The sequence below is a fragment of the Neophocaena asiaeorientalis genome, unplaced genomic scaffold (genome assembly GCF_003031525.2).
Source record: "Neophocaena asiaeorientalis asiaeorientalis breed wild unplaced genomic scaffold, Neophocaena_asiaeorientalis_V1.1 scaffold524, whole genome shotgun sequence".
Taxonomy (NCBI): Eukaryota; Metazoa; Chordata; class Mammalia; order Artiodactyla; family Phocoenidae; genus Neophocaena; species Neophocaena asiaeorientalis.
The window spans coordinates 625177-637787 of NW_020172144.1; the positions used below are offsets into that span (position 1 = coordinate 625177).

At 46.5% G+C, this 12611-nt stretch overlaps 1 protein-coding gene and 1 pseudogene across 1 annotated transcript in view; both read right to left on the reverse strand.

Annotated features, from left to right (window-relative positions):
• KIF26B (kinesin family member 26B) overlaps window positions 1-12611 on the reverse strand; it is a 475672-nt gene that overhangs the window by 233485 nt on the left and 229576 nt on the right.
• Window positions 6737-8738, reverse strand: LOC112405848 (phosphatidylethanolamine-binding protein 1 pseudogene; annotated as a pseudogene).

Consider the following 12611-nt stretch of genomic DNA (forward strand, 5'->3'; position numbering starts at 1 on the left):
TTTTTTGCAGTATGCGGGCCTCTCACTGCTGCGGCCTCTCCCGTTGCGGACGCGCAGGCTCAGCGGCCATGGCTCACGGGCCCAGCCGCTCCACAGCATGTGGGATCTTCCCAGACCGGGGCACGAACCCGTGTCCCCTGCATCGGCAGGCGGACTCTCAACAACTGCGCCACCAGGGAAGCCCCATGGTATTCTTTTTTAAATGATGATAATCCCTACCTCACAGTTGTGAGGATTACATGTGATAACTTGGAACACAGCAGACGCTCAGACCGCCCAATGAGTCCGCATTTACATGCCGATGGTGCCCGTTAGATCAGAAGTGACCCAAAACCCATCAAAGGAGCCAGATGCCTCTGCAGTCCGGCTCTTCCCCAGCAGCTGCCTGCCTGTGCCTGTGGATTCTTTGCATTTCCAGGGATAGGAACCAGATGCTATCATAACTGCATGAAAAAAATGGTCCCTCACCAAGAAAAAAGGCCCTTGACGGACGTTACCGAGGCTTTGTGAGCCATGAAGTGCAACAGCTGGATAGTTCCAGGGAACGTTTCCACCCAACGACTGTTAACCAGCAGGAGATGTTTTATTATCTTTGCCCCTCTGTTTAATGTGTTGTTCACCTTCTGCCGGGATTGTTAGCCTTGATTATCAATCTCCACATAAAAATATAGGCATGACCTATTCTTGTTCCTCTCCTGGGGTCTCCCCATGTGGCTCATTACTGTCAGAATCACATGCTGGCTAGCCAGGTGGACTGGAACCCCTGCTCCCAGGAGCCAACAGATAGATGGGGGGAGGACAAGAAGCCAGAGAATCACCGATGGTCATGAGCACCAGAAAATTATAGGATTACAGCAAACAAGAAGCCAGCAACAGAGAAAGACTCTTATTCAGCTGTGGCTGAGGTGCAGACATCTCGAAAGAAGTCAATGTGTTTTCTAAACTATACAGTCCCGTTTCTTTTACAAAGGAAATCTGGCGGCCGTGTGCTCTGGGAGCCATCAGGCTTCCTGCGTCTTCACTTTCAAATGTGCATCCCCGCGTTTCCCAAGCCCAGCTCCTCGCCGGTGAGGAACCGGATAGCAGCACCTCCGTGCTCTGCGCCCTCCTCATTAGGGCGGCAGATACCAGCAGTATTGCTCTCCAGGATCCAAGCAAGCAGATGGCTGGAGTTCACAGTCTTAAAGCAGTACTTTGCAATTCCACACGAAGCCAAGGAGAGAACGCCAGGCCATCACCTGTCCTCTTTCTGAGTGACTGCACTGATTTGGATTTTTATTCCTTCCTTTTAGGCATGAAACAATCCAGGTGCAGGGGGGAACTGCCTAGCATCTGCTCTGCTGATGTTCATATCCGAAACATCAGATGCCGGAAGTCACTCTACATCAGCCTGCCCCTGAGTCCGCGTCCAAAGGAGAGGGTCCATGACGTGTGCCCAACCTAGACGTGCCGAAGGGGGCTTTGAAATCCTGGCCTGCTTTCAGCCAACTTTATGCATTTATATCAGCTGATTTGTTACTTGATAAAAATGTTCAGGATAATGCAGCCACTTTTTAAAATGCTGTAGAAACAGATTAGAACAGCCATGATACTGGACCGGAGTCCTGAGGCATTGAGCTGAGAATTCCATCTCCCCCTGCATGAGAGAGGCAGGTTGTCACCCTCTATGGCATCTGAAGTTGGGGATTTGTTCTCTACCCGACAACTCTGGCTAACAGCTTCCCATCAGCCTACCATCTGTGAATGAATCTGGACCTGCAGATTTATAGTCTCAGTCAGAACCGTGTCTTAGGATGTGGAGGACAGCTTGCTTTATTTTTCCTTAATGCTGCTTCTTCTCAATCTTAAGAGCCAACTCAAGATTAAGTGAATAATCTATACACATGTTACATGAGCTACTCAGATTCCCTCCCACATCATGTCTTCCAGACTGAGGAGTTCTTCCAACTGCCTATTCTCAAACGGGAAGTTCCTCCTCCCCCGCGATGGTTTTTGCCTCCCTCTTGTGTTTTAAGGTGTACTTATCAAAACTTCATAAGAACCTCTAGGTTCAAACAAATTTCTATTTTATTTTATTTTTTTATTTTTTATTTTTTGCGGTACACAGGCCTCTCACTGTTGTGGCCTGTCCCGCTGCAGAGCACAGGCTCCGGGCGTGCAGGCTCAGCGGCCGTGGCTCACGGGCCCAGCCGCTCGGCGGCATGTGGGATCTTCCCGGACCGGGGCACGAACCCGTATCCCCTGCCTCGGCAGGTGGACCCTCAACCACTGCGCCACCAGGGAAGCCCCTATCCCAACTCTTCATTTACTCTCTAAGGTAATTCTCTCTCCATCTCAAAACATTGTCTCTAATCCCAAGAAAACTCAATTATTTAGCTTTAGTGAGGTATAATTTACATATAATAAACTGTACACATTTAGAATTTGGTGAGATCTGTCATATGTACACACCTGGGAAACCATCGCGAGATAACGGACACATCCATTACCCCTAAAAGCGTCCTCCTGCACACTTGTTATCTGTCCCTCCCCACCCCCATTCCTAGTCAACCACTGATAATGCTTTCCGTCATTATAGATTAGTTCGTATTGTCTATAATCAGATAGAAATGAAATCATACTGTACGTTGTCTTCTGTTTTTGGTGGGGGAGTCTGGCTTCTTTCACTCACTATAATTACTTTGAGATTCATCCGTGTTGGTACATATATGAATAGTTTGAGTATTCTGAGTAGTATTTCATTATATGAATATGCCACATTTTGTTTATCCATTGGACACTTGGGTTGTTTCTAGTTTTTGGTTATTATGAATAATATTGCTGTGAACTTTCATGGACAAATCTTTGTGTGAGCATATGCCCTAACTTCTCTTCAGTAAAAATAACTAAGAGTGAAGGACTGGGGGAAGGGTAGTTTAAAATCATTTCTACTGCTTCCAGTATGACATATTTTTAAAGGCTGCCTGAAAATCTAAATAAAGTATAGTCTCTCTTTTTCCTTTATTTATGCCTTTTTCTCAAAAAAAGTAAACATGGTTTTCAAAGAACAAAATTAAGAAGTAAAAGTATATGGGGCGAGCTTCCCTGGTGGCGCAGTGGTTGAGAGTCCGCCTGCCGATGCAGGGGACACGGGTTCGTGCCCCGGTCCGGGAAGATCCCACATGCCGCGGAGCGGCTGGGCCTGTGAGCCATGGCCGCTGAGCCTGCACGTCCGGAGCCTGTGCTCCGCAGTGGGAGAGGCCACAACAGTGAGAGGCCCGCATAACGCAAAAAAAAAAAAAAAAACAGAAAAAACAGTATATGGGGCCTCACACAACATTGTAAATCAACTATACTTCAATAAAATTAAAACAAAAACAAAAACATATGGGGCCTCGAAGCTGTACCTGTACTTACTTAGGATTTTCTTTCTCTACCAGGGCTACTCAATCTTAGCCTCAGTAAAGTGGCACACACAGCTACACGGCCCAAGTAACAAGCCATCCCTTAGGGATAGGAGGAAAAATCTTTTCCCCACTCTTGGAAGCGCTATGGTGTGCAGGTGCTAAAACATTTAAGAGGCTAATCGAATTCACTCTACCAGCCCTCTTGGGTGTATTATTTGAGTACATGGAGGAATCTATGGCTCAGAACAGAATGGAAAATAAAGACTTTTCTGTGTTTTGTTTCTGATGCTGTTAGACTTGTTTTGAAATTTATGTAAAATAACAAACCAAAACCAAAACCCAAGAAGGAAAGGGAGAGAAAGAAGAGAGAGTAATAAAGGAGGAAGGTTAGAGGAAAAAGATAATGGGACCAAATTCTTAGAGTCTATGCTTCAGGTAAATAATTCCCTTACCCAGAAATATTTTTTAAGCAAAGGTCAAAAGACATGGGTGAGTCATTGCTTGGATATCAAAGCTATGTTGGGAAATCCTGTTTGAGCCATCACCCCCACGCCTCTTTTGTGAAGGAGGCAATCACAGAATGAATGGATTGTAATTTTGAAGTTCCAGGTGTATAGGGAAGAGACTTGGTATTTTTTGATTTATGAGCTTCTGTAGCAATGGATGTAAGTTAATTTTTTTTTTCCTGAATGTGTAAAGAAACGTTAGTGATGTCTAAATTTACTGCAGCTTCCCTCCCCCCCGCCCCACCAACTAAGCAGGATCTAGACTCCATAAATCAGTCTTCCTCATGTGCCTAGCTTTAAAGGAAATAAAGAACATGCAAAGTAGTAATCCACCATAGGACTCTGAGGCTGTGCTTGGTGATTAGGACCACAGGAGAAGCGTAAAGATTAATAATAGCTATTTTTATTTTCTCTACCTTTAGTGTGAAAGCTAAAACAAAATGCTCAGCATCTTCAGTGATAAATGATATGGGACTCTCCAACGGATCCAGACGACACAAGGATTAAACTGTACCTGTCCACAGGTGGGGACCCTGAGGACCGAAGGATAAGGGTGGGAGGTGGGCAGAGGGAGGGAAGGAGGCACACCTGAAGACCAGCAGGCACATCCCTGCAGCCCCAGTGCTAAGAAACCAGAGCCAGGAGCAACCTCAGGGTGTCTCAGTAGGAGCCTGGCATTGCACAGAATGGAAAGTATTTTCACGTTAGACTGAGTACTGATTCTAGGTGCGACGGTCCACTTGGCCAGGCTATGGCGCCCAGTTGTTTGGTCAAACACCAGCCTAGATGCTGCTATCAAGGTATTTTTTAGATGTGATTCACATTTATGTCAACAGACTCTGAAGTAGATTCCCCTCCATTATGTTAAAGGAAAACACTCGTCTCAGGTGCCTGGTAGGGCAAAGTACTCAGTTCCAAGTGACCAGAAAGAAGGCCCCACCCTCAAGGTGCAGTGCTGTGCAGGCGGCACTCATTCTTTCTCTCCTGCCCTGAGCACAGGCTGTCACTCTGTACTGGAGACTCTACTTCCACAGTGGAATTCAGTGAGCTGCAACACAGGTGGACTCCCTGAGGAGGGACAGGAGAAGGCTGGCAGGGAACTCTCCACGGCAGACTCCTAAAGTTCCTGAGACACACTCACCAAATATGTACTGAGCCCCAGCCCCGTTCTAAGAGTTGAGGTTTCAACGATGGAATGTGCCGGACAAGTGTCTCTTTCTATGGATCTTACATTCTAGAAGGCGAGACAGGAAATGAATGGATAAGACAAGACTTTGGGAGAGTGATACTGGGAGTTCTCCTGTACTGCTCTGTCCTGGACTTCCATGTTGTTTATAACTCTCCAGTAATGGGACTGGCTGCCCCTCTGGACGGGGAGCTCCCTGGTGGCAGTGGCTGCCCTTTTGTCATCCTCGGCATCTAATATAATGTCTGGCATACAGTATGGGCTTACCAAATGCCTGGTGAATGAATGAAGGAATGGATACATGAATGGGTAAGTGAGTGAGGATATACTGCCAATAGCTTATGCTGGGTTTCCCTAGAAGCATCCCTGCATAAGGATGAGAGTGCTAGTAGCTTTCATTGGAGGGTGATTCCAGGAAACAGTGTAGGGAAGTGGGAAAGCAAGACAGGGAGGGAAGGAAATGACCAGAGGATGCGTTATCAAGCAGATTGCTGACGTCGGCAACTGGGGCTCAGTCCTACTTAGGAAATCAGGGAGACAGGGTAGACCTTGTCTCAGTGTTATCCCAACCAAGGAGGAAGGGAGCTGGGGTATTTATCCACCAACTCCTGTCAGACTTATTTGCCTGGACCTTGGGAGCTGCAAGGTTTTGTTTAGAGAATGATAAGCAGAAGGGCATGGGGGCGTGGGGGCCAACAGTACCTGCTACAGCCAGCTACACGCATCTGGCGAATTCCTGGGGGACCTGAAGCCAGTGGTGTGCAGCCAGGGGGCTGCAGAGGCAGCAGCAGAAGGGAGGTTTTGCAGCCATCCTGACAGGCCTGGTCAGACTTGACGACACACGGCTTGGTAATCCTTGGCTCTCCCTCTCTCCCTCTCTGTTTTTTGTGTGTTTGTTTTTGTTTTTTAAAAGAGAATGAACCACACATAAAGTCTAGACAATTTTTAAAAATTAATTTATTTATTTTTGGCCGCTTGGGTCTTCATTGCTGCACGCGGGCCTTCTCTAGTTGCGATGAGTAGGGGTTTTTTTTTTTTTAACTACGCAATGTTTTTATTCAACTATAAGCAAACAGCAGAATTGACACAACATTCAGCAACTCCAGACCGGCTTTTCTTACACCAACGAGTGATCGATTTAACAGGCACAGACTTTCGGATTGCTGATGACCTCTCACTCAGCCCTGCAGCTCACCTACATGGCCAAGCTTTAACAGCAACTCTCTCCCTATTGCTTTTTTCAGTATTGCTCTTTAAAGGAGCCAGAGCAGGACACTGACACCCAATAACCAGCCTGAGATGTATCACATGGGGGGCTAGCAGACGTGCCGGCCCCTGGTTGTCTTCGTGAGAGACAGGGCCGTGAAAACACATGCCAGAAGATGCCGTCACAGACAATCCCGGGCTCGGGCTCACAAAGGCAAAGGCGATCAACCTTTTCTTTTTTTCTACCTCCCTTAAAGATTCTTTGATACTCTGTTCTAATACTGCAGACCTGGTCTTTTTACCAGAATTTTTTTCTTCTTTAATGTCTGGGTTGTTATTCTTATATTAACATTTTGATGACCCCATCCCAGTATCAAAATATCCCCCACCAAAACGGAGTTCAAATTTGATCAAAACGTAAACTCCCTAGAATTAAAGAGGACAGACAGAAGGAAAAGTCACCCTAAACCTAAATCTGACCGCTCAGGGCCCAGGCAGGGGGAAGGGGAGAAATCTACATGCATCACTAAACTGAAACACTGCTTGGGAACTCTGGGACCGTGTCCATCTCCTGGCTTTCCTCTACTTCCCAGACAGCTACTCATACAGTTTGGGCAGATAGTCATCCCATTCGGCCTGGTAACACGCGCCGGCCACCGGAGCCCCGAGCTGGTACTTTTTGCGGAAATTCGCCCCCTTGAATTCGCCACGCTCCTCTGTAGATCGGTTGCTGAGAATGGGCTCATCACACTTCAATGGGCTGTCCTGCTCGTAAACCAGCCAGGCGTAGCGGTGAAGGCCTGTGCCCTTGGGAGACCCAGAGCCCATATAATCGGAGAGGACCGTGCCACTGCTGAGGTTGTTGCCCTTCATGCTGACCACCAGGAAATAGCGCCATTCCCTGTATTTCGGGTCCTTCCTGCTGGGAGCATCCGGGTCTGCCAAGACCAAGGTATACAATTTACCTGGATCAAGGCCATCCCATGCAATGCTGGTGGGCCGGTTCTTCACCTGGGTGGGTGTCAGCACTTTGCCCAGCTCGTCAAGCTCCGCCCTGCCGTATTTGACCTGCAGCGCGTGCTGTGGCCTCTCGTCTACTTCCTGCAGGCTCAAAGGCCCGGACCACTTGCATCGCGAAGCCGAGAGGGGCGGACAGCGGGTAAAGCCACGGGAGGACTCACGCAGGGTAGCAGCCCAGACTCCCAGCGGTCTGCAAGCTGTACCGAGGCAACTCAGCCCCCACGGCCGGGGAGCACATGCGCGCGGGGGTTACTCTTCGTTGCGGTGTGCGGGCTCTAGGCGCGCGGGCTTCGGTAATTGTGGCGCACGGGCTTAGTTGCTCTGCGGCACGTGGGATCTTCCCGGACCAGGGCTCGAACCTGTGTCCCCCGCACTGGCAGGCGGATTCCCAACCACTGCGCCACCAGGAAAGTTCACCCCTCTGTTTTAACCTGATGCTTGGAACTCCTCAAGGGTGGAAACAAGGTCTTATTTTGATTTTTAAACCCTTGTGGGTGGTGAGAGCATATATAGTGATGTAAGACTGTTTAGCTTTGTTTTTAATCACTAGAAAGTGCCCCTAAAATTCTGTTCAGGGGTATTCTGCTTTCCCCCCAAGTGCCACCTTGCCACTTTAGACAGGTACAATAATAGATGAAGATTTATTTCAGAAAAAGGAATCACGATTATTTTTGGAAGCACCTAAAAGACTGGAAATAAGTTTTGAGTGATGGTTTATATTTTCTCATTCTTTTATTTCAAGTGGCTTGCCTGTGCTGATCACTTTACAGACTCCGAGAGAATTTCTCTTTCTTTGTCACTGCCAAGGCCCTTGCTTTCCTTTGCTAGAGTTTAAAAGGACAAACTATGGACTCTTAAGGCTTCGGTTTTGAGGATGCCAAGAAAATGACACAGTCTATTATGATCTAGGCTCGTGAAATTATATTTCCCGAATTCCAGGGTACTTCATGAACAGCAAGCACACCAAATGCCAGGAAAGGCATCTCATTACAGTGTGATGCTAAAATCATTCTTGCACCAGCTAAATAAAAAGATGATTATTAGAAACAGTGTCCTGCTGAATGTAACTGTGTGGAAATCAATCATGGAAAATATTCCATTTATTTTTTATCTATCAGAATTATTTTTATCATTAATACTAGTACTTGGAATGATGATAACTCTGGGGCTACGTAATCCCACAGTTTCTTTTAAGTAGTTCATTCTTATGAGAAGCAGGACAGACCTAAGTTTTCAAGCATGGTTGATTCATTCTTTCAACATTCATGTACTGAGCTCCTACTCTGTACCAGGCAGTGCTAGATGCAATAAGGGGATTAGACACAGTTCCTGTTCTCTTGAAATCTACATCTTAGTAATCAGACAGAAGGAAAAGAAAAAGTCATTATGTCCACTTCAGAGGCAAGAAAATAAAAATCCCACCTTCAGGGACATCTCTCACTTATGAAAAGCAGACACTTCAGTGAGATCTCTTTATGCTTCAGTTCTACCTATTTCCCACCAAATTATTATAACAGCACTCCCTAAATTCCGCCTTCCTATACCCTCAATGAGGAGTCAGCTTCTTAGTCAATACACAATGCCACAGACACGATTTGTGTTTTCATCTAGGATAGGATTCCTCAGCACACCGAGCCTCTACCCAATACCACATAAGATAATACCTCTTTAGTTTCTGTAATGTCTTCCACATGATTTTATCCCCAAATGCTTTACATACTTCACTAAGACAGCTATAGAATTAAAATAATAAATCAAAGCACAGGACAGAAAGCAAAGAGGTTCATTCAAGGGAAGAAAAGACAGCTTTTCAATGAGACAGGAGAAAAGATGGAGAGCCCTGCTTCATTGTGCTAGACCTACAACTCATAAGTCTTTCCTGTGCTTTAACTCTTTCTTCGGCTTCCTGTCCCAGGCAGCACCTCTTGTCCTGTCTCTACACATCCTCCTCTTGAAAAGACAACCAGGTACTTATATTTTAATATGAATCTCAATTTCCCAACAACGCCTTTTTCCATGCTTTGTGACGATGTTATCTCCCCCAAACATCCTAGATTTAAAAGAATAATTTAATTCCTAAGCAGGTAGTTTGAATTTAGTGGGGAAAAAATGTAAGCTTCTCAAAAGAAATTCAGTGGAAGACAACCTGGACGCTTAGCTGCCCATCTCCCTTTGAGTCTGAGATTCATTCATTCAACAGACATTCACAAAACAACAGGTATTAGGTGGGAAGAGGGATGCAGAGCCAGAATAGCTGTAATATTAAGTAGGGAGGTCAGGGAAGGCCTTGCCATTAAGTGGCATTTGAGCAAAGATCTGAAGGAAGGAAGGGTCGAGCCAAGCAGATACCTGGAGAAAGAGCCGAGGAAACAGAAAGAGCAAAGTCTGTGAGGAAGGAATGGTCTTGGCACCTTCTGAGGAAAAGCAAGGAGGTCAGTGTGCCTGGGTCAGAGCAAACAAGAGAGAGAGTGATAGAGGAGCATGTAGGGCAGATTGTAGAGAGACCCTGGCAAGCCACTGGAAAACCTTTAACTTTTACTCGGCGTGAGACAGGAAGCAATATTTTAGTAACTAACAAAATTAGAGGAATAGAGTAGTTGGTCAAAATGTTTCTCCCGTATGTCTTCAGTGGTGTGCTCTGCATTCCTTCTCTACTGTGGTCTCACTGATCGTCCTTGTGTTGAGACTTCATGAATGCCCACCCATCACAACCCGTTTTGAGTTTGGAGGCAGGAGAGCATAGTAGTGATCTCGGAGAGGCAGCATTGAGAGCAGTGACTTGAAGTGAGATCTTAATTCCCTGCCCAGGAATTGGACTTGGGTAGCCTGGCTGAAAATGAGGAATCCTAGCCGCTGGTCCACCAGTGGGTAGAGGCTAGAAGCAAAATGGGCCCTTGCCCCCACTGAAAAATGCATTTCTCAAGGAGGCAAAAACTGTAAAAACGGGTACAAAAGCTTATTATCAGAGACACAGCACAAGTGGGAGAGCACACAGAGAAACAGTTTGTTTACTTAAGACAGAAGCAAGGCAGAGATGCACACCCGGAGAGCAAGGGTGTGGACGTCCTCCCTAACGAGGAGGCATCCATATAGGGCAGTTCTTCCGGGTCTTTGTTTACCTTTGGCCAATTACCTGGTTTCTTTTTCCACACCTGATCTGCCTTAGGACCCTCTCCAACATGCATGTGCAGCTTTTTTCCAAGATGGATTCCAGGCCAGAGGCCTAGGGGACGGCCTTGGCATCACCTATTCTGGGGAGGTGCCCCCTCCTTTTTGACCCCCAAGGAGGCTTTCTGCACATGTGCAGTGTCTCCCTTGCCCCACGGTTGGGGAATATATGACCTCCTGATCCTTTATTCAAACAAGGCTTAGTCCCTCTCTGTTCCTGCCAGGACTGTTATCTTAAAGTGTCCTCAAGAGACAAAGCTTGGGTATTTACCCCGTTCCTGTTGTTATTTCTAGTTCCAAGTGCAAACAGGAGGCTGATTGTAAATGCCTAACCTGGAGCCCACCTATGTCCTGCCTCAGTAGCTGAGAGCATTGGTTCATCCATTCAACAAACATTTCCTAGGTACTCTTTTAGGCACTAGGGGTTCAGCCAAGAATAAAGAGACAAACATCTCTCCCCTTACGGAGCTTACATTCTGGCTCGCGAGCTCTGGAATCAGGTGGCCGGGCTCAAGCACCTACTCGTCTCCTTCTAGCGGTGTGACCATGATCGAGTTACCTCACCAATCTGCGCTTCGGTTTCCACATCTAAACAACGGGACGCTAAGAGGGCCAGCTCATGGGGGCTTCTGAAGTTTAAACTCGTGTAAAGAACTCAGAGTAGTGTGTGCACATAGGAAACCCTCAATAAATGTAGGCTATTAATTTTAAATGAGTAAGTACTGAAGAAAGGAACAAGTTACAGAGGTATTGCAACAGGGCAGGGGAAGAAGTGCACTCACGGAAACATTTTATCAAATATATAGTAGATAAAATTGTATCCTTTCTCCATCCATCTTCTCATTCAGGACACAGGTCATTCCATTGTTCTTTTGGGGGGTTTTTTTTGGCGGTACGCGGGACTCTCACTGTTGTGGCCTCTCCCATTGCAGAGCACAGAATCCGGACACACAGGCTCAGCAGCCATGGCTCACGGGCCCAGCCGCTCAGCGGCATGTGGGATCCTCCCGGACTGGGGCACGAGCCCATGTCCCCTGCATCGGCAGGCAGACTCTCAACCACTGTGCCACCAGGGAAGCCCTAGTGTTCTTTTTGAATCGACTCCGTGCCACCATATCTTCCCTCTTCAGCCCCCAATTCAAATGATGAAGGTACTAACAAAGAGAGCGAATATTTCCCTCTTTTACTTCTATTTTATTTACTGTTTTGATTCATTTTCACTGTCAGTGTCATGGCAGACTTCCAGCTCCCACACTGCAGTCACCACCAAACTATATGGTCATAGAATTCTTAATGGCTCCTCCTTTTCTTCCTTTTGTTTTCTTTCTTACTGTTTGAGAGTTTTTCTAGGGCTATAAAACTACAAAAAGAAACCCTTCAAAAGATTTACAAGTGTGTAGTCAGCTAACTGGAGCTCCACAGGAGAGGGCGGAGTTTCTCTCTCCGCTGGTCACTGATGTTTTCAATCACCAGTGACACCTGGTTCTTTCCAGGTAAGGCTTCAAGAGGCAGCTGTGATCTTCGGCCCCCCATGATGGCAGTTTTGCTCTCCGAGGCGTGATGCCTGGTCTTTACAATTGCCATGGAGGTCCTAGGTAGTCATTAGGCCGGATTACAAAGTGGCATGTAAACACACCGTAAAGGTACGCACAACACAAGTCACCCACTCTAAAGGGAATGTTGAGAATTCATTGGATTTCCCACTGAGGGTAGAATTCCATCCTTTTCACAGCAAATGCCATCTTAAGGTCATCTCTAGGATTTAGATGATGTTTACAAAGAACTATCACATTTTCATTTAATCCTCACTATAGTCCTATGAAGTAGATACGATGATCTCTGTTTAACAGGAGAAACTGAGGCTTCGCGAGGTTTAAGTTACCTGCCGAAAGTCAGAATGTCACTGGCAGGCTGTGGATGCAACCACAAGCCACTCCATCTTTCTCTTTGCTTTATCCAGTACTCTTCTTCCCCTCCCCTCACCCCTGCATCAGTAAAAAGGACATTAACATTGTTCAGTAAGAACCAGAATGCCTAACCCTGAGAATATTTGACAAGAATCACCGGGATCCTTCGGGCTCAGTGGAATTGCTTTGCCTTCAAACATCCACACCAAGCCAAGAACTAGATTTTCAACTG